Raw genomic sequence first — 20,939 nt, forward strand, 5'->3', positions numbered from 1 at the left:
CAATCAAGCGTGGGCCGCGCCGGAGATGCCCAACTCGGAGAGGGTAGAGAGGTTTTAGGATCTGATGGTTCACAGTATCGAAGGCAGCCATAGGTCTAGAAGGATGAGAGGAGAGAGAGTTAGCTTTGCAGTGCGGAGCGCCTCCGTGATACAGAGAAGAGCAGTCTCAGTTGAATGACTAGTCTTGAAACCTGACTGATTTGGATCAAGAAGGTCATTCTGAGAGAGATTTGCTTTAGAGCTGGCCAAGGACGGCACGTTCAAGAGTTTTGGAGAAAAATAAATGAAGGGATACTGGTCTGTAGTTATTGACATCGGAGGGATCGAGTGTAGGTTTTTTCAGAAGGGGTGCAACTCTCCCTCTCTTGAAGACGGAAGGGACGTTTAGCCATTTTTTAAATGCGGTCAGGGATGAGTTGATGAGCGAGGTGAGTTAAGGGAGAAGGTCTCCGGAAATGGTCTGGAGAAGAGAGGAGGGGATAGGGTCAAGCGGGCAGGTTGTTGGGCGGCCGGCCGTCACAAGACGCGAGATTTCATCTGGAGAGAGAGGGGAGAAAGAGGTCAGAGCACAGGGTAGGGCAGTGTGAGCAGAACCAGCGGTGTCGTTTGACTTAGCAAACGAGGATCGGATGTCGTCGACCTTCTTTTCAAAATGGTTGACGAAGTCATCTGCAGAGAGGGAGGAGGGGGGGGGGGGATTCAGGAGGGAGGAGAAGGTGGGAGCAATTATTAGGAAATGGAAGAGTGCTAGGATGGTAGTGCAGGGTGCTAGGATGGTAGTGCAGGGTGCTAGGATGGTAGTCTAGGATGGTAGTGCAGGGTGCTAGGATGGTAGTGCAGGGTGCTAGGATGATAGTGCAGGGTGCTAGGATGGTAGTGCTAGGATGGTAATGCAGGGTGCTAGGATGGTAATGCAGGGTGCTAGGATGGTAGTGCAGGGTGCTAGGATGGTGCTATGATGATAGTGCAGGGTGCTAGGATGGTAGTGCAGGGTGCTAGGATGGTAGTGCAGGGTGCTAGGATGATGGTGCTAGGATGGTAGTGCAGGGTGCTAGGATGATGGTGCTAGGATGATAGTGCAGGGTACATAGTCCATTAATGAGAAGATCATCATGAACCAGGTGGTGGGAGGTTTGGTTCATGATTGACCTGAACCATCATCTGGTGTGCCTTCTTGGCGATTGCTGTGGAGTTGTCCTTCCACTTGAGGTTGTGGGAGATGATGGACCTCAGGAATTTGAATGTATCAGCAATGCTTACAGCTGAGCCATTGATTTCAAATGGGAGAGATGGTGAAGGTTATTTCCTGAAGTCAATCACCATCTCCACGGTTGCGTATGCATTGGCCATGTTGCAGTGGCACCTCAACCATAGACATGCTGCAGCGGTTAGAGAGGACCTCTGTAGACCGTATGCTGAGGATGCACACACACTCCAGACTGGGGAGGAGTGCTGCCATCTTGCCAAGATGAGTCACTGATGCTGATTTGTTGATCTATTAGGAGCATAGTTCTGGGGGGGGGTGATTCCATACCATGTGCCACTTTCCAGAGTTGGCTGAAATGTACATCTCTTAGGAAGCCATTGATATAGAGTAGAGTGATGCCGTCATGTCACTGCTGCCACTCTGCACTTTGTTTCCTGTATGCTGTGTGCTATTCATGTTGAATAGCTAGCTATACCTGATTTACTGTGCCTCATTCTGTTTGATGTCAATAGGGCATCTCATTGTATGTGTTTGCTTTTCTATGTCCCTCTCTGTCTCTGTCTCTCTTCTCTTTCCTCACCCCAGGCTACATTCTCTCCATCTCTCAGTCCTGTGCTCCATGTGACCATATTAAGACAGTGTAACCAGACAGACGGCTAGAAAGTCATGCTCCAGAGTGTGGCTTCTCATTAAAACCCAGGGATGTGTTTCCTTCGCTTCCATCTGAAAAGCCTGACCTTCCTGTTTTATTGAAAAGGAGAATTCCGGATGAGTCTGGTAAATCATTTTTAGGGAAGAAGAAGTTGAACAGAAACGTTTAAGGTAATGCATGTGCTATGTTAGTATGCGGTGTCTAAAGTTTCTACAACTCTGACTCAGTGCCTCAGCGCATTGATTGGGGTTAGTCTAAAAAGAGAATACTGATCACAGTTTTTAGCCATGTGAACACATATTCTCAGAGAACATTGAGTATCTCAGTTGTATTAAAAGCTGTCTAATAACCAAACTCATATTCTGTAATACACTATGGTGGCCTGCTTAATTTGTCTACAACAAGATAGATACAGTCAAGTCTATTTCTCTGTGATTCCTCATCCTTTCTCTCATATCTTACTGCATTGCATTCCCTGGAACAATAGTGCCATCAATCTATCCTCAATTTAGGACAATTTTACAAGCATTGCCCTTGTTTGCAGCTATCTTTCTCTCTTATGTTTAAGACACATTTTTTATTGGTTCCTGAAGATCAATCCTGGTGTTATTTCTCTGGTGTGTTTTCTTGGCCGACTTGTCCGTTCCATAACCCCTTAAACTGAGGGCAGGACTGGCGCGTCAGGTATAGGCTGGCCCTTCCTAAATGTTACGAGAACATCAAGCCATCCATTTTCCCTGACGTGGGGCACCCATCAATTTCAGCCTGAATACCAGGCTCCGCTCATTAATATATTTTGTTTCTTCAATTATTAATGGCTCAGGTTGGTATGTTGTGAAATAGCAATAGAGAAATGTAGACTCTTTGAATTACAGTAGGTACTGACAAACTGAAAAACATTCTGAACTTACTACAAGACATGAAAGTCAATATAGCTAGAATATTCTTTTGCAGATGATTTTCTGTAAACAGATTAGTGATTTTCTAAAGCACAATTTGAAGCAGTAACAAAACAGTGGCTGAACAGCTATTGGCTACCTGTGTATGAGGACAGTCAGCACGTGGACTGCATGGGTAGACTGAGAGCCCAGCTGTGTAGCTCAGAGCAGTCTGCTCTCAGTCTGTGTTCCCTGACCCATTAGAATGAGCCCAGTCTAGATGGAACCATGGTTGGTGCAGAGGAGGGAAAAGTCTGCTGTGATTACCTGGACAGAGCGGTCTCTGCCAGTGGGGCCAATCAGACTGTGGGGAAGGGAGGAGAGGTCAGTGTCTAAGACATCCTTCTTCCCCCTTGGCTTACCTGCCAAGCCTCAGTGAACACAGGCTGACTGTATCGGCCGCATGGCAGCCCTCAATACTCTGGGACAAGGTGGATGACTGAAATAGAGAAAAAGAAAGGGTTGGAGGTCGGATGATAAAGAGAGAGAAAGAGAGAGACCGAGACACAGAGAGATTCAGGACAGCTCGCTTCTGGGCATCCTTGGGGATTGGCAGGCTGCCTGTTGGGCCTTTTCTCTCCCGTCTCATGCTGTCGTGAGATGTTATTTTGGAGGGTGTATTGCAGGACTCCTGTCAGGGGCTTCTGTTTTGGAGCCTGTGGCTATGTCTGTTTTAGTGTCTGGGTGTCTCAACAGTACTACTGTTCTGTCCCACTCTCCTTGGCCCTCTGTCTGTTCATCCAGTGAACTCTTCCTCTTCTCAGTCTCTGGGTAAAAAGTACTCTTCCCCTTCTCAGTCTCTATGGGTAGAAAGTACTCTTCTCCTTCTCAGTCTCTATGGGTAAAAAGTACTCTTCTCCTTCTCAGTCTCTATGGGTAAAAAGTACTCTTCTCCTTCTCAGTCTCTATGGGTAAAAAGTACTCTTCCCCTCCTCAGTCTCTATGGGTAAAAAGTACTCTTCCCCTCCTCAGTCTCTATGGGTAAAAAGTACTCTTCCCCTCCTCAGTCTCTATGGGTAAAAAGTACTCTTCCTCTCCTCAGTCTCTATGGGTAAAAAGTACTCTTCCCCTTCCTCAGTCTCTATGGGTAAAAAGTACTCTTCCCCTCAGTCTCTATGGGTAAAAAGTACTCTTCCCCTCCTCAGTCTCTATGGGTAAAAAGTACTCTTCCCCTCCTCAGTCTCTATGGGTAAAAAGTACTCTTCCCCTCCTCAGTCTCTATGGGTAAAAAGTACTCTTCCCTTCCTCAGTCTCTATGGGTAAAAAGTATTCAACTGTGTTCTGCAACCCCTGGAAGTGTTCTGTACAGGTAACTGCTAAAATAACGGAAATTCTGAGCAATTGAGGGATACTAAGTATATTAAAATCAGGTGCTTCCACACAGGTGTGGTTCCTGAGTTAATTAGGCAATCACCATCCCATCATGCTTAGGGTCATGTATAAAAATGTTGGGCAGGCCAATATATTGGCTACCATGGCTATGCCCCCATAGGATGACAATGCACCCATCCACAGGGCACGAGTGGTCACTGAATAGTTTGATGAGGATGAAAACGATGTAAACCATATGCCATGGCCGTCTCAGTCACCAGATCTCAACCCAATGTAACACTTACGGAAGATTCTAGAGCAGCGCCTGAGGCAGCGGTTTGCACCACCATCAACAAAACACCAAATGTTTGAATTTCTCGTTGAAGATTGGTGTCACATCCCTCCAATAGAGTTTCAGACACTTATAGAATCTATGCCAAGGTGCATTTAAACTGTTCTGGCGCGTGGAGGCCCAACGCCCTATTAAGACACTTTTATGTTGGTGTTTCCTTTATTTTGGCAGTTACCTGTACCTGTACTGAGCCCTTAGATGCACTTTCCATGCAGCTGTAATGAAGCAGAGACCCGGGAGGGAGAAGTGAGAGAAGGTAGAAGCAGCACAGCTCTGTGAGGTAAACGCTTTTTGGCAGCGATGATGTCCGCACCCTCTCTCTCACTATACTGATGAGGTCGTTACTGTAAGCCAGGCCGTAACCGCTCCAATGATGCACGCTGGCAACCAACTCAATCTGTCTGTGTTTGTGGCCCGCGTGTCTTCCTGGCTCATATGAACAAACTGCTTCATCATAACTGTTGATTAAGATCATTCATTTCAGGCCGTGGAGGGATGCCTTTCCTCTCTGGTGTTTATGTGGCCCACTGACTGTAAGTACACCATCAGTCTAGGCCTGATTACACATCTTTAAGGCCAGTGGAGGAGACTGATAGGCCCGTTGGCCCAATTTGCTATCCACTGTGACACTAATTGTCCATCTGGTTGAGGGGCTGTAGCCCAGGGTAGTGGTATGGGTAGACTCTGGTCAGGAAGGGTTATTGGGCTGTACATTCCTAGAGACAGGGTGGACATCTTCATTGTCTAAAGTGGCTTCCTCCCCTCGTCTCCTCTCCTTCATCTGAACTAATCTTATAACACAGGTTAACACCTGGTAGGTGTCTGTTGGGAATTTGCTTCACCTGCCTGCTCATTCTAATCAGTGCAAAGCAAGGAACGGAGATGGACAGAGGAAGCCATTGTAGACAATTGAGATGCACCCAACGTTTCCTCTGCTGTCCAAAAGAGGAACAGTCGTTCTTCCCAGAGATGCAGATGTTGTTATTGTCTGTCCGTGGGGACTGTGAGAAGAGTGGTTCTGACAGCAGACTGACAGTAGATGGAGTCTGACAGGCCCTGCAGTGCTTGAAGGGAAAATGTCATCAGAATTACATTACATTAGATTTCTGCCACCATGTTCTTGCCAGTAATGGCCTGTTTAGGAAATGAACAAGCCCCACACTCAATAACTACCCATATTGGCTGGCTGGGAATTCTTGACGGGGATGAAGGCTTGAGCCCCATCACCATGCAGCCTGAACGGGCTGCTGTAAATAGCCTGTCAAGATGGGATAAGACTGTACATCCAGAGTCTTTGTGCAGTGTTGACCTGCTAAACCTATTATGCTCTTATTGTGGAAAGGACAATCCTGTCTGATTGATGATCTGGCGGAGGAGACAGAGAATTACTACACATGCCTATTCAACATGTTTAATCACTGTTTAGCTGGGCTCAATCTTTTTAATCTATATTAGATGTTATTTGTCAACACAATCTGCATTCAATGGAGAGCTCTTTTCACTAGAGAGGGGCTTACCGCTAGATATACATCTCAGACAATTACCCATGAGACTTGATCTTGCTGCCAGGCTCTCTTTAAAGCTGATATTAACATTAGTCTGGATACTCCATGTTTTCATGCATCCCATCTAAAGAAGTTGTCTAAGTCTGATGGATCATGGGAAATGGCCTTTTGTCAGTGTGTGTAAGAAGTATTTACTATTCCCCTGGTCACTCTCAGCAGGCGGGCTAGGAGGAGTGGCTCTCCACAGCAGACATGATGAATGCTGTGTGGTTTAGTGGTGAGCATTTAGTGGTACTCATGTTGCAGGTGTCATAGGAGACATGGAGCATCTGTCCGATGGCTCTGGGTGTATAGTTAACCTGATGATTAACATGCCTGTGTGTCTAGCAGACGAGCACTGAGAGACAGCCAGGGGACTGTTATGGATGGTATGTCCTCATGACCAATCTTCAATGTATGAAGTTCCCTTGTCATCTTCAATTTGCTCTCTGGATCAGGTGAAATAACTCAACTACCTCTTGACTGAATTGATCTGAGTGAACACATTGCTACTTCTATTTCGTTGACACCCTGTGTGTGTCCTCACTGGACATCACTAGGCTCTGTGTCTGGGCGTATTGAGTGATGTACCTCTGCACCGTCAGCATCTCAAGGCAAGTGCTTTCAAGCCTGTTCCATTAAATTGCCATTTCACCCTGATGCACTGATAAAACTAAGCAGATCCAAATGGGCTCTCTGTCTTCCTCTCTCAGACCTCCTCTCCCAGTCCTCCTCCCTCAGGCCTCCTCTCTCAGTCCTCCTCCCTCGGGCCTCCTCTCTCAGACCTCCTCTCTCAGACCTCCTCTCCCAGTCCTCCTCCCTCAGGCCAACACAACAACGTGGTGAACTGCACTAAACAGGGAGTACATTAATATACCCCAGTATTGCCTCGCTCAACCACATTTTCTGTCTTTTTATTGGAAGCAATTCGCTATGAAATGTGCAGGTCCCGTCCAGGTTATAGAGAGCGAACGTCTGACTTGACAATTGATTTCTACGATGTCCTGTAAATCCAGGAGTGCTGAGGAATTACAGTAAACAGAGTTAAAAGGCTCTGGTGTTGAGGAGGACTAGGTGATCTTGTAAATAGCATAATAAGATCATGCTCTCACCTGTCAATTTCAATGAATCCCTCTGTTATCAAAGTGGGAAACTGTAGCGATGGAAAGAGTGATATCTATTGGTAGGATGTAGGACATAGCCTGACTGAGGAAATAATTGATCAGTATTAATCAACGCTTTAATCCAAAACATTTTAATCCACAGTTAGATATACTGGATAGTACAGGAATATAATTCAGATGTGCCAAATATTGATATGCCATCGTTGTGTTAGGGTTTGGGAGCAACTACAGCTCTGTGATTGAGCGAGCTGCTAAGCTGTTTTTCAGCCACCTGGTTGTGCTGTTTCCCTTCTCATCAGCAGCTCTGTACTGCAGCAATGTCTGGACCGGATGTCACCTCTTTGCTTTTCTGCACCAGACAGGAGCCCCGTGTACATCACAGCCAACCATACCCCACGTTTGTGTCTGTACAATACTGTATGTCCTCATGATCTCTCTCTCTCTCTATCTATCTTTTTCAGTCATCTCTAAGCCCTCAGTCTTTTCATAAGAAATGTCTTGAGCAGTGAGCCCAACAACCTCATGCATATCCTATGGGTTTCTTATTCCACGCAGTCAAACAAAGCTTTTTATCTCCACTTTATTATCCACATCTTACAGACGCAAACATTTCTGTCTGGCTGTCAGACCCTGTTCTCTCACTCCTGTCATGTCATCCACTGCATTAATATATTGTTTTGGATCACAAAATGACTGAGTGCCATTGGTGGGCATTTCAATCATTCTGAGCATGACTCAACAACAAGTTCATGGTTAGAACCATAGAATTAGGAATTAGAATAATAATAGCATTTGAAAAGGATCTCTATGGTTTAGATCAGTCTGTTGGATCTTCAACTGAGACAATTAGACCATGCCTGGTTAATCACAACAGAGAAAGAGAGAGGGGTGAGGGGGGTCAGTCCTTGAGTACAGTACCATCACTTTAAATTGATGGAAGTTTTTAACCTATACTTAAGCAGCAGTTTACATTATTCTTAGCAGTACAGTCAGAATTGTATCCCATAACTTGTAAAGTGAATAGTATGACAACATGCCTTGGCGTTCCTCTCCTTTGTTCCAGCATATGCTTCAGTGTAATCTGATTGATCCTAGCGTCAGTTAGAATCAAGGGCAGCCGGGTCCGGATTAAAAGCATCTCACACTCTCAGTAGATGAAAGGGTTCAGACTGGCCCTCTGTGGCAGGGTGTGCTCATGCCAAGGCTGGAGATTTCCCTTACTCAACGTGATTAGAGCTAGAGAAGAAGTCTTCAACGTGGCGCATGCACAGTGACTGATGTAGTACACTACTGATCTGCAATGCAGATGTACACCTGATATATGAGAGGATATGGATAAAGAGTTTGGATATTTGGGACATCGTGGGACTCCTGGTTGACTTGAACTGTGCTGAGCTTAGTGTATTCGTGTGATAACAGAGATGATTCAAAATGGACCCCCACTGTCCTTTTCCCTCTCTCTGACTGCAGTAATGGAAATTATCCATTGCGGCTTTAAATGCTCACAGTCCTCACTCAATTCTGTACTGATTGCCTGCACAGAACAATAAAAATTAATTAGGGTCTTTGCCTCAGGTGAGTGTTGGAAATTTGCAGAATTTCATTGTAATGTTCCCAAGGGCTGCAGTGCTAAATGTAATTTCAGTTTGAATAGTTTCCTCAGACCTATGAGGTTTGCCTTGTGCAGAGCAATAGAAAGGAGCAGTTACCAGTGTTATTATCTAGCCCAGCCCCATTACCCTAAGGTTGTGTCCTGATCTGGGTGCTTCCACTTCAGCCCTTTGTGTTCAAGACATTCAATATACATGTTGCTGTGTAACTGTCTCGTTTAACCATTTGATTTGAAGATTCGGATACAACCAATCAGTTTGTTGCTCACTGAAAATCAATGGTAACCCTTGTTTTAAAGGTCCATAATAAACCATTTATAAGGCATTTACCAACAGTTTGCTCACTATTAATTATTCATTACTCCTGCATTTGTAAAAGTTAGTAAGGTACTTGTAAGGCGTCTAGGTGTAGCAGGTAAGGTGCAGTCAGGCGCAGGACACAGAGATGAGTAATTCACATAACTTTACTCAAAACAACAAATATTCCAAGAAGGAAAATAATCAAGCTCACAAATACAGACCAACTTACAACGAACAAACACCCACAAAACCATGGGGGAACCAGAGGGTTAAATAAGGAACATATAAGTATGGGAATGGAAACTAGGTGTGTACAATGAAGACAAAACAAATGGAAAATGAAAAGTGGATCGTTGGCGTTGTTGTGTGCTTATTCTTTGACCAGGTACTGCTGGAATGTCTACCACTTTTTGTGAGAAATTACACTGTTCACTCAATACATTTATAAAGTATTAATAAAGCATAAACAGCGCTCACTTTAGATTAGGGGCTGCAAAAATACTTTACTAATCATAAGTCAATTGTTTATAAATATGTGAGTAATGGTTAATAAATGGTTAACACACACTTTATACATGCCATATAAATGGTTTATTACGGACCCTTAAAATAAAGTGTCACTAAATCAATGATGTTATTGAGGTGTCTGTTCCGATCTGAACCCTCCAAGCTGGAGCCCCATCTCTCCCCCTGCTGTCATCGCAGTTGTCCGAATGACACACGTTCAGTCTGCTTAACAACAAGTGCTTGGATTGCCATGCACTGTCATCTGTTTGAATGAATTAAGTATGTTTTTTTAGCCATTATACCACAGGATCTCATAGCAGCGTGTGTGAGTCTAGGTTGCGGTTCCTGCGGTATATTTGATCTGTACATGTGCCAGCACCGGTAACACAAGCCTCCCTCTTATGGGCGAGTGAAGTGAGTTCGGAAAAGCTGAAAGTTTCTCTCTCTCTCTCTCTCTTAGAAATAGTATTCACATACAAACTTTATATGTCCAAAGTCAGAATCAAATAGTATTCCAAAAAATATCATGGTCACTGTGGTAGAACTTTTATTTTGATTGTCGATTTTTTTCCTGCATTTATCAAAAGTCCCATCAGTAGCCTGATTTCAGATGTGTCCATGTAAACAATAATATTAGGGAAATTGTTATTCTTCCAAGCATGCAACATTTTTAAACAAACTAATATATGAATGTGACTATCCACAATAATTGTATTATTGTGTGCATCTAACCGTGCTCAGTGTGTCAAAGGGGAGTGTAGGTACGAGTGTCCAAGGGGAGTGTAGGTACGAGTGTCCAAGGGGAGTGCAGGTACGGGTGTCCAAGGGGAGTGCAGGTACGGGTGTCCAAGGGGAGTGCAGGTACGGGTGTCCAAGGGGAGTGCAGGTACGGGTGTCCAAGGGGAGTGCAGGTACGGGTGTCCAAGGGGAGTGCAGGTGGGTGTCCAAGGGGAGTGCAGGTACGGGTGTCCAAGGGGAGTGTAGGTACGGGTGTCCAAGGGGAGTGTAGGTACGGGTGTCCAAGGGGAGTGCAGGTAGAGTGTCCAAGGGGAGTGTAGGTACGGGTGTCCAAGGGGAGTGTAGGTACGGGTGTCCAAGGGGAGTGTAGGTACGGGTGTCCAAGGGGAGTGTAGGTACGAGTGTCCAAGGGGAGTGTAGGTACGGGTGTCCAAGGGGAGTGTAGGTACGGGTGTCCAAGGGGAGTGTAGGTACAGGTGTCCAAGGGGAGTGTAGGTACAGGTGTCCAAGGGGAGTGTAGGTGTGAGTGTGCACATATGAATCATACTTAGTCGAGCATGAGCCATAATATGCGCCTTATGTGGGAATCATAGGTGCAATCTACTGATAAGATGTGACTGATGTTAGAATTGATCAGGCAAGGGTCTGTATTCTCTATACTTACAATGGGCTTCCTATCTTGGTTAGCCCTATATTGTTTATTTATGGCTCCCACCTCACACCTATAGACTGAAGACCATGTGCCAAATGTACAGATGTTTAACAGATACTTTACCAAGGTTTGGATAACAAACAATAGGCATATTGTTTTTGTGTTGAGGATACTGAACTGCCTTTTTAATACCTGAATCAATCAAAGCCATGCTCTCTCTGTTGTAAATCCTTTTTTATGAGCTACAATCAATTCACTATTAATAAAACAATCAGTGGTGCCCATGTTTGCTGCCCTCCCTCTGAATCCTGCCAGCCTATCAAGTCTAATGAGGTAATACCTGCTGGAGTTATTGTTTTCTTCTCCCTAACCTTCTCTTGCTAACCTGCGAGCCAAGCTGTGCTTCCCAGCTGGCGGGGAGTTTTTTTTTTAGTGACTGACAGAGCGGGGGAAGGTGATTTATGGGTTTTGCTCCTGTGGCCCAAATTAGTCAGACCAGGGTTCAGTTGCACAGCAATGCAAGCAGGCACCTGGGCGAGTCTGGGAAAGAGGGTCAGTGGGGTGAGGCTGGGGCGGCAGTTTGAGGGCAGTGCCCAGCTCACTCTTCTTCACACTGGCTGACTGACTGACTGCCTGCCTGGCTAATGGTAGGTCTAAGTACCAAACTCTACCTGCCTGCTACTACTGCTGGGCTGGCTCTGTGGCTGGCTGTGATGTTTGCTCTCACAGCTACACTCTTAGAAAAACAGGTTCCAAAAGGGTTCTTTTTGGTATCCAGGTAGAACCCTCTGTAGAAAGGGTTCTACATAGAACCCAAAAGGGTTCTACCTGGAACCAAAAGGGGTTCTTCAAAGTGTTCTATGGGGACAGCTGAAAGAACCCTTTAAGGTTCTAGATAGCACCTTATTTTGTAAGAGTGTACTGTTAAGGTTACAACTGTGTGAATAACTTGCCTTGCAGATAAGCCTCTGTTCCATCCACACTGGTTAATTGATGTTACTTTGACCTGGGATCTTAATATTAATGACTTGTCAAGGGTATAGAGTGGTATGTAGAGTCTGGGTTTGAACTCTATCTAACCTGTCCTAGCATTGTTAATACACCATCTGTGTTTGAACTGAGCTCCATCATAACAATTGCTATTTGTTTGGTATAGATTATTACAGAATATTATTCCTGCGCTGTTCTCACTTTTGTTGATATCAAAAACAAGACTAATGGAAGAAAATGTGGTTGTATGACTGCTCTCATACAGTATATGCTTGTTCATCATGATTATTTATAAGCTGTGCTTGCTGTTTGTTTGATTAGTTGTTGTTCAAACCCGTGATGAACTCAGCATTTTCATTACATTAGGGCTTTTCCCAGAAACACTTTCAGCATTTCAATGTGGGTCAGTTGAATGTGTTTTATAGGCTATGCCTCAGGGCTGAGGCATAGCCTATAAAACACATCACCCTCTCTATGAGGTGTGGAACCAGGTGTATTTCAGCACCATTACACAGTAAATAGCCTTCTGAGGAGAAGGTGGTGTTTTATTGACTTGGGAGCCATCATGTTTTCCTACACAGTATCCTGCTGCCATATTATCCCATGGATCAATATTACACCTCCCAACCAGCCAGGCAAAGAAAGCATCACTCTGCTCAGCACAGTGTGTGGAAACAAACACATATCTAGTTCTACTCCTCTATATGCAAGTAATTGGCCAGATGTCTTCTTTGTATGGGCAGATCCTACTGGGTGGAGTAGTGTTAAGGCTGCGTGGTGTTGGGAGGAAGAGGACAGGGAGAAGATAGACATCCTAGGTTGACTCCTGCCTGGGTTGTTTTTGATTGTTCTACTGATCCAGCGTTGCTGCGTTATCTCAACTATAATGGCATTAGGAGTGGGAACAGGATGGATGGATGGTGGAGTGTAAATGGGATGGTTGATTAAAATACCCAGGCCAGCAGTGAGAGATGTACAGGGTAGCTGAGGACAATGGTAGAAGGTTGGGAAGGATTCACGGAGTAGGGTTGTAAATAGGAGGGAATATTACCAGAATTTATCTGAACATTTACTGGAAACTATTACTGGAAATGATCTATTTTAGCAATAATACATGAGAGTCCATGAGTTATGACATTTACCATGATAAAAATGTTATAACACATGGACTCATGTGTATTACTGCTTTTATACAACGAGTTACCAGCATTAAAATCAACATTATTTCCCAAACCATCATTTTTCAACAAAAGGTGATGCTACATTTACTAACTCTTCTTCTTGTTTCATTTCAACTCTTTCTTTTTGTTGGCACCATTCATTAAATGTTAGTCGATAAAACAAATCAAAAGTCACTTTAAAATCATCCATGACGAGTTACAGGTGCTAAGACTAGTAGTTGTACAAGTAGTAGCTTAGTTTAAGGTAACATTATGAACGCTGCCATGTGTATGTTGTCTCATATATCATGGGCAGGAGAGGCTCTAACAATGGGAATTCCAAACCAGCCATGTGTATAGGCATTTATACATTTCTTTCAGAATTCAAAATGGTTGGGAATTTTCAATCGTAAAGATACTGTAAATGACACATGGTTGATACACTTTAAAAAAAACATCAGATAGAAATACATCCACTAACATGTTTTTATTTGTGTGTAAAAGCGTGCGTACGAGTGCGTATCATATGTTTGCATTTGAGACGGGCGTGAGGGCGTTATTTACAGAAGACCAAAGTGTAAATGAACTTATACAGTGTACATTTTGCTTTTGGACATATTTGATGTTTATCACAAACCAGAGATGGAAGCATTGATGTTTTCAGCACTTGTAAGTATGAGGGACTGGGCTTTTGAGTAGTTTACAGATGAAGGCTGCTGTCGCCGCCCCCTCCCTCCCCCTCGGCTGCACTGTTGGAGCCTTTGTGAATAGCATTGCGTCAGAATCTTCCGTGACAAAAAGAACAACAGCAAAGATCTGAAGTACATGAGATGGAATGCCAATATGAGACGAGGAGGGGGAGGACAGGGCTGCACACTAAGAGGTGGAGAAATAGAGAGATCCAAGGCCTCTAAAGGCATTAGAATAACATATGGCTATCTGTAACTAAATTGGCACAATAGCGGCAGATATGTTATTACAATGGCGTGACAATGTTCAGCCATTCTATTCATGAATGTGGAGCTAAAATCCATCATGCTAAGTGTAGCTATGATGGTTCCCTTTGTCTATTATGATGAGTGCTTCCATCACATCCGAAGATTGTGATTTGTGTATCGTCAAAGGGAAGACTGTGTGTGTGAATGGGAGGGATCTTTGTTCATTCCCATTCATGTATTGTATGTGAACGGGTAAATTGTATATACAGGGTCCATGAGGAGCAATCTGTGTTATTTTGTTTCCAGGCGCAGTACCTTCTGGTAGAGATTAGGCTGTACTCTGCTCTGGGACTCTGGGACCGCTATCAAACCTTTCTCTGTGCTGAGGACCAGATGCTTTGTGTGTGCTCTGCTCCACCCAGATGACATCGCATGATTGTAGCACAACTTTCTACCCTCTGCGGACACACTCGCACACACACCTCCCTCTCTACATGTCTGGAGCCACCTGTCTCATCCACCTGACACAAACAGATGCGTCTGCTGCGATGTAAACAGAATGCTTTGGATTACCTTTGCTGTCTTCCAGGTATATAAGAGTCACACCTCCCTTACAGAACACTGCTGGCAGCTGACACCTGCTGTTGTGCAAATGATGTAGATAACCAGCATATGTGATTTATGATAAACAGGTAAATACTCAGTTCTTGACTTGGGCAGGAGCTCACTGGAGCTGAGTACCAGCATCTCTTTCAGTCCAAGTAAATAGTCCTTATCTATTTGCGTTTTCAAAAATATTATATAATCAGACAGGATCTCCCTTACCTGTGTCTTACATTTTACTCTCACCAGGGTAGCTGCAGTATGTATTTGCCTTGCTTTTCAATCCAAGAAACACCACCAATTCTAATGTTTTCTGGATATGGCTTAATGACTGTATAGAAAGTCAGTGGGCATTAGAACCATTAGAGATTAGAATTTATAGTTACCCTGACTTTGCTGAAATGCCATGTTTTACAAAGTATGTGGACTGGTGAACTCTCAAGGGTTCTCTTTGACATGTTAGTAACACTTGACTGGTTCAGATGCCTTACAGGTCAGTGCATAAATAATCATTTACAAAACAACTTTACAAAACTCCCAGTAGCTTTCATACGTACATTGGCTTGCCCACATCTTTGGCCAGGCCATGGGTTGTGTTGCCAGCTCTGATCTTTAAATATCCCCCACTTCGGGATGAATCATCACTTCACTCTTCTTCCAGTCAGTGAAGCTGGCCACAAATGCTGAAAAATGGCACCCAGACAGGCTTTGTCACCCAGGCCATTACTCAGAGGGTCTGAATGGCAGAACAGAGAGGGGGCTGACTGATGCCAGGGGAGCAGAGTCACGCAGACATAACGATGAGCAAACACCATGCCGAGGCACCAGGAACACATTCACGCTCTGCAATCCTCTTTATGTATCAGTAACCAGCCTCCACTCAGAAGGCCTCCCACACGTGCCATTACCCACAGCTAGTTTACACTACACAACACAATACAGTAGCCTGGTTCAAGGGAAAAATAACAATCTGTTACACAGCATGTGTACCCTTTCTTTCCTACAAGGTGCAGTATGAGTCACCCGTGAGTTAAAGGCACTGGACTCATGCTATTCCTCTACCAATGACATCCATGGTTTAACATACATGTATCTAGGCATGCACATGTATCTAGGTGTGTGTGTGCGCGTCTGCATGTGTCTGAGTGTGATTGCACAAGTAACGTCTAGTGGGCGTCGGTATGATTCATTATTTTACAGCACACCTTCCTCTGCAGCCTGGATTCATTTGTTAGAGCACTACTCCCATTTGTTTTGTGAAGAGAAGAATAACATGAGTGAATACACGGTAGAATGGCTTTGATTGATGAGGAGCGCCATGAAGTGTTTATCAAGCAAGGATATGTTACCTTGGACAGTACTCTCATATTGTCCCACTTCTGAAAACAAGAGCTCAGCAGAGAGGACTACAATGACTATTGCATCTGACAGTGTGTCATGTTTAACATACAGTACTGCTGTCCGTCTCTGGATCACACAGCCTTTCCTCGTTAACTTTGCCTGCCATCACATGCCAGCAAAGTTACTTCACCTTAACTCGTAAGAGTTGTCTTGAATTAAGGGTTGGGAGAAAATGGCAGAGAGAAAGTATGAACATTTTGCAATTACAGTCTAATTGAGAGGTTTTAACTGATTCATTCAATTCCTCACATACTTTTATTTTACTGTAGCTCAAGCTGTCTGCCCTCCAAGTCCTCTCAGTGACAGATGTCTGTTTTCTAGACGAGCTAGAAGTTAACCCTAAACAACTCCCTCTGTCAGGCTGGCATAGAGTGGTGAGGTGGAGGAGCTCCGTGGAGCCATTCATTATAGCCATTGGCGTTCTGTAGTTTCTATTTTCTCTAGTTTTCTCATGTCAATGAACTCATGACATTCCTGGATTGCTCATTATATTAATAAAGTCAGATTTAATCAACAAATAAGATAGTCAGTATAAAAACAGTTAAGGGCAAGACTGTCTGTGTTGGCAAAATCACTACATATCCCATGGTGCCGAGCGGGGAGAGGGCCGGTGGATCCTTCCCCAATTGCTGTACTTGGGATCCACGTTAAGTAACAACGATATCCTTCCCCACCATTGTTTTACGACACAACAGATAGCTTAAGTGAACCAGTCATGACTATTCCTCAAAACAATAAATCATTTTCAAGTCTCTTTCCAGCGAATTTCTTAGTTACATGATCAAGTTTGTTGAAACAATTCAGAGACTGAAACAATACTTCAGATGACAAATATTTAAAGGAGAGCAAATTGATATACAATCCGAAATCAGCTGTAACTGTCAATAGTAAAACAAAGCTTAAAATGATGTTTGAATGAACCTGAATCCATAAAATGTATGGTGAAGTCTCTTCCAGACATTGTAGACTCCTCCTCACCACTCTACTTCTCCTACTACAGTCAGGAGTGGAGTATAGTTCTCTGTAGTCCAAACTAAGTGAGGGGAGAAGCTATTTTAATTACCAGGACTGCCATATTCCATTTTAAAGGTCAAACACTCTCCTCCAAACAGGCACCTGGGGAGCACAGTCCTGCCTCAATCTCTGCAAAATGAGTTTTCCCCTCAGCAGAGCATTATCAATATTAAAGCAGCAGAGGCCCTCTAAAGGCTAGATATGTCAGGTATGCTGCAGCTGGAAAACATGTCAGGTAAATGTTTGTGGGGTCATGATATTTTTTTGCCTTCCTCAAAATTGGTTGCCAGGATTTGGAGGGGAAAATGTTTGCTCTTCTTCATCGACTGCATTTGCTGATGTCAGCACAAACTTTTGCCATTTGTGAGTGCTTTGTCTGTGAGCCAGTGAAGTCCAGTTTAAAGTAATTCACTGAGTTTGATGCTATGTCTTTGTTTTTGCAACTTGCTCTACTAGAGCATATAATGCAAATAGATTCAAATGGAACCATTTCTTCAAAATAATTTAGTTTTGTGTGAAATGCAGATGGTAGTCTCTTCTCTAACTACTCTACCGAAAGCTGACCTAGGTAGTCAAGGTTGGAGGGCATGTCAGGCTTTTCCCACGGGAAATAATGATGAAAGAATCAAATAACGTTAACAATAATCCCTGTGTTAGTGTTAAGCTGTGGCATCGCAGGCACCATGAGACAATAACGTAATTACAGAGCGAGTCACGCCATCAGGGATTAAATGGGCCCTGACCCAGCCCATAGGGCTCACCTTGTGTGAAATAGAGCGCTGCGTTGGTCTTACTGGACCTGTATCAAAGCCTGGTTATCTGTCATAAGACCACTAGCTAAAGCAGTCTGTATCTCTATAAACCCACTATTAGTTAAAAGCTTTAAATTGTTTTCACTGTTCAGTTTACTTTCTAAAGCCTGTAAGGATACACTTTCCATGATAACACTGACTCATTCGAGGCCTTTCATATAAGTGTCTCTATTCGATATCAAATTATTGTAGCCATTGTGGGATTATCAAAACAGACCTACGTCCATATAAATTGAACGGCCGTTGCTGACCTGTTTTTTTCATGAAAATTTGATTTATGAGCTGGAGATTAGATCAGTCACGACACAATTTAGCACTGAGCTGGGGAGGGGCTGAGGTGAGGACACACTTGTTAGTGTGTTGCACACATCAAAGAAAGTGAATTGCAATGGATTGTCCTCATGGTCTGGGTTGAAAATAGTTTTCTCTGTAAGGCAGGGAAGAATGATATTTACCACAATGAGAGAGAGTGGTTTCATATCAGGCCCTTGTTTGATCTTATTGAAATGGAATAACAGCTCTCTGAATTTCTGTCTCTATACAGCAAACACGCTGCATGACAGCATAAAAAAAGAGTTGTTTACAGGTTTAAATTTGTATTATTTTTTTCCCCATCAATCTGATAAACATGTTGATATTATGCACTAATGTGGGATCAAGATAGGAGGGTGTTCAGAACTTTGACCTTGAATAAACAACACATTGAGTCACTCAAAACAAAACTATGTTTAATTGTGATTGTGGGACCATGAGAGGACATGCCCAGTGACTCATCTTAGAGTTGTCCTTTCAGCACCTCCACAGGACCATGGACAGCAACCAGTGACAAGGCTGTCCTTCAGCACCACACTGCCTAGGCAGGGCTATGGACAGATCCTCAGTACTTGTGGTGCCTATTATTTCTTCACAGGTCTTGCTGGAGCTGGTTTACTGACCCATTCAGACTCTACATTAATATAAATGCAATAAAGCAAAACTAGTTGTCCTCAAAAGGACTGAACTTTTCAACGAGTGATAGATGTAATTTTATATCAAGTAGTAAGTTCTATGAAATTCTAAAGTAGAGTATGTTTTGAAAACAAAAGTCTCAAATACTGCATCTGTCCTTACATCTACTATACATAACTTGGTAAAAGGCCACAGGGATGTGAGTTCTGTAACAATCAATAAGGAATTAGTTCACTCTGTCCAAAATTAAATAATCTGGTTTGTTTTGCTTCTTCTCTACAATTACCTTGAATTTGCATTTTTATGGCACTGTCTCTCACTTTCAAGTCCAGTATTTCTTCACAGTTTGACTCACACAATAAATCCATGGGGAATGTGTTCTTGTCTTGCTGTAAATGGATTTAGCCAATCATAAATTGTTTGTAGTGTATGTAGCCTTATATTGTAAACGAACTCTACAATCCAAGACAAATAAGGACACAAATAGCACTTTAATGGAACATTTCCCATGTAGTCAGTTATTGTCCTGTTGTAACATAGTTATAATGTTATGTTATGACCAGACTGGTTGGTTGAGAAATTGACCTTGGATTAGGAGCCGGTCCCTATGGTGACCTGGGGTGAGAGCCATGTCCTAGGATTATTCAATATCACTGTGCCATGTTTTAGGACCTGCGCAGGGTTGATGTCAAATGTGTTTTGAATGTGCTCTTGTTCAATGATCATATGTAATCATTATGGACGTAACACAAATGGGTCAGTCATTCATTGTAAAATCCTCTTTAATAAAGATACTAAATTGTCTTATTACATATATTTAACTTTCCTTTTAGAAAGAGCCTTCGTGCCACTCTCCCCTCCCGTCTTCCACAGCAGCCATGTGAGCATCTCTAAGCTGTGTTTAATAGTTTGGGTCTCTGACACCCTCAGCATCTGTCTCATCAGCAGCTCAGCTTTGTCACTATTCCTCTGGTGGGCTGAGACTGACAGTCAAGTCCCTCTCAGAACTAAGAGGCTGTCCAAGAGCCTGGCTTCTGAAGAGCAGGAGTAGTGCTGACTGAGATCAGACAGAGAACAATCTGTTTTTAGGCCACATGCTTTTGACTACAATGAGTATCTTCAATGGAGATTATGTGTTGTCACTGCAAACACATTCTTTGTGCATTACAAGAACACTTTACTCCCAGGTTCCTACTGGGCACCACCCCTAGAAAGGCTGCTCATATGTATTCAGCTCACTTTTTGATTTGAATGGCACGTCTTTCGAACTTGACTCACCTTGACCTGCCGTAGCCTACTGAACTTTGATTATACTACAGTTTGTTTCCCCATTTAAACACAGTACACGCTTCCTGCACTCTACTCCTGTAATGACTGAGTGGTTGTGTGCTCCTTGTGGAGGTGTGCCAGGCTAAATCCTACAAATAAACATTCCTATCCAGGTGTCAGCACTGAACAGGGAAATGCTAGCTCTTTGATGTGACCGGTATGATTAGCTCTGGTCCATAAATACAGGTCCAAGGTAGAGATTTGGCCAAATCCAGATACCCCTCCACCTGCCCTGCAGCAAAGATCATCAGATCTCAACCACATAGCCTGAGAGTATGGCTAAACAGCACAGAAAAATACAGCTGCTATCTGCTTCAACTGTTATTTTATACCTGCCCCTTTATGGCGGATTGTTGTATGTTTTACTCTGGTGGGATGAAAGATGAACATGTTTCCATTTCATAGTACAGCCTATACATTTGTCCCATGACATCATATTATACCACGTCATGAATCACAGAATGACCTATACCTTTGGTTATGTTATAACAGTTATGTACCCCGTTGTAGCCTTGATGACACTCCAGTCCCGTTTACCTTCCGCTAAAATGCGTCCTGATCTTGACCTGATCTAGTCTGTTTACACTTATAAGATCTGATCACAATCAAACAATTGTGAAGCAGAATTCACCAAGCGTTGGATTGTTCACCCACTAACAGGGAACGTGAGCTGGGGTTAGACTGTCGTGAGACAGGTTAGTTCTACCCTTTAATCATCTATATACCTTTCCAAAAATGTTGGTACAATCAGAATGTGGACAAGATCAGAACATAGTACACATGTTAGAACCAGGTATGTATCTTAGTCA

The sequence above is a fragment of the Oncorhynchus nerka genome, linkage group LG26, assembly GCF_034236695.1.
Source record: "Oncorhynchus nerka isolate Pitt River linkage group LG26, Oner_Uvic_2.0, whole genome shotgun sequence".
NCBI lineage: Eukaryota > Metazoa > Chordata > Actinopteri > Salmoniformes > Salmonidae > Oncorhynchus > Oncorhynchus nerka.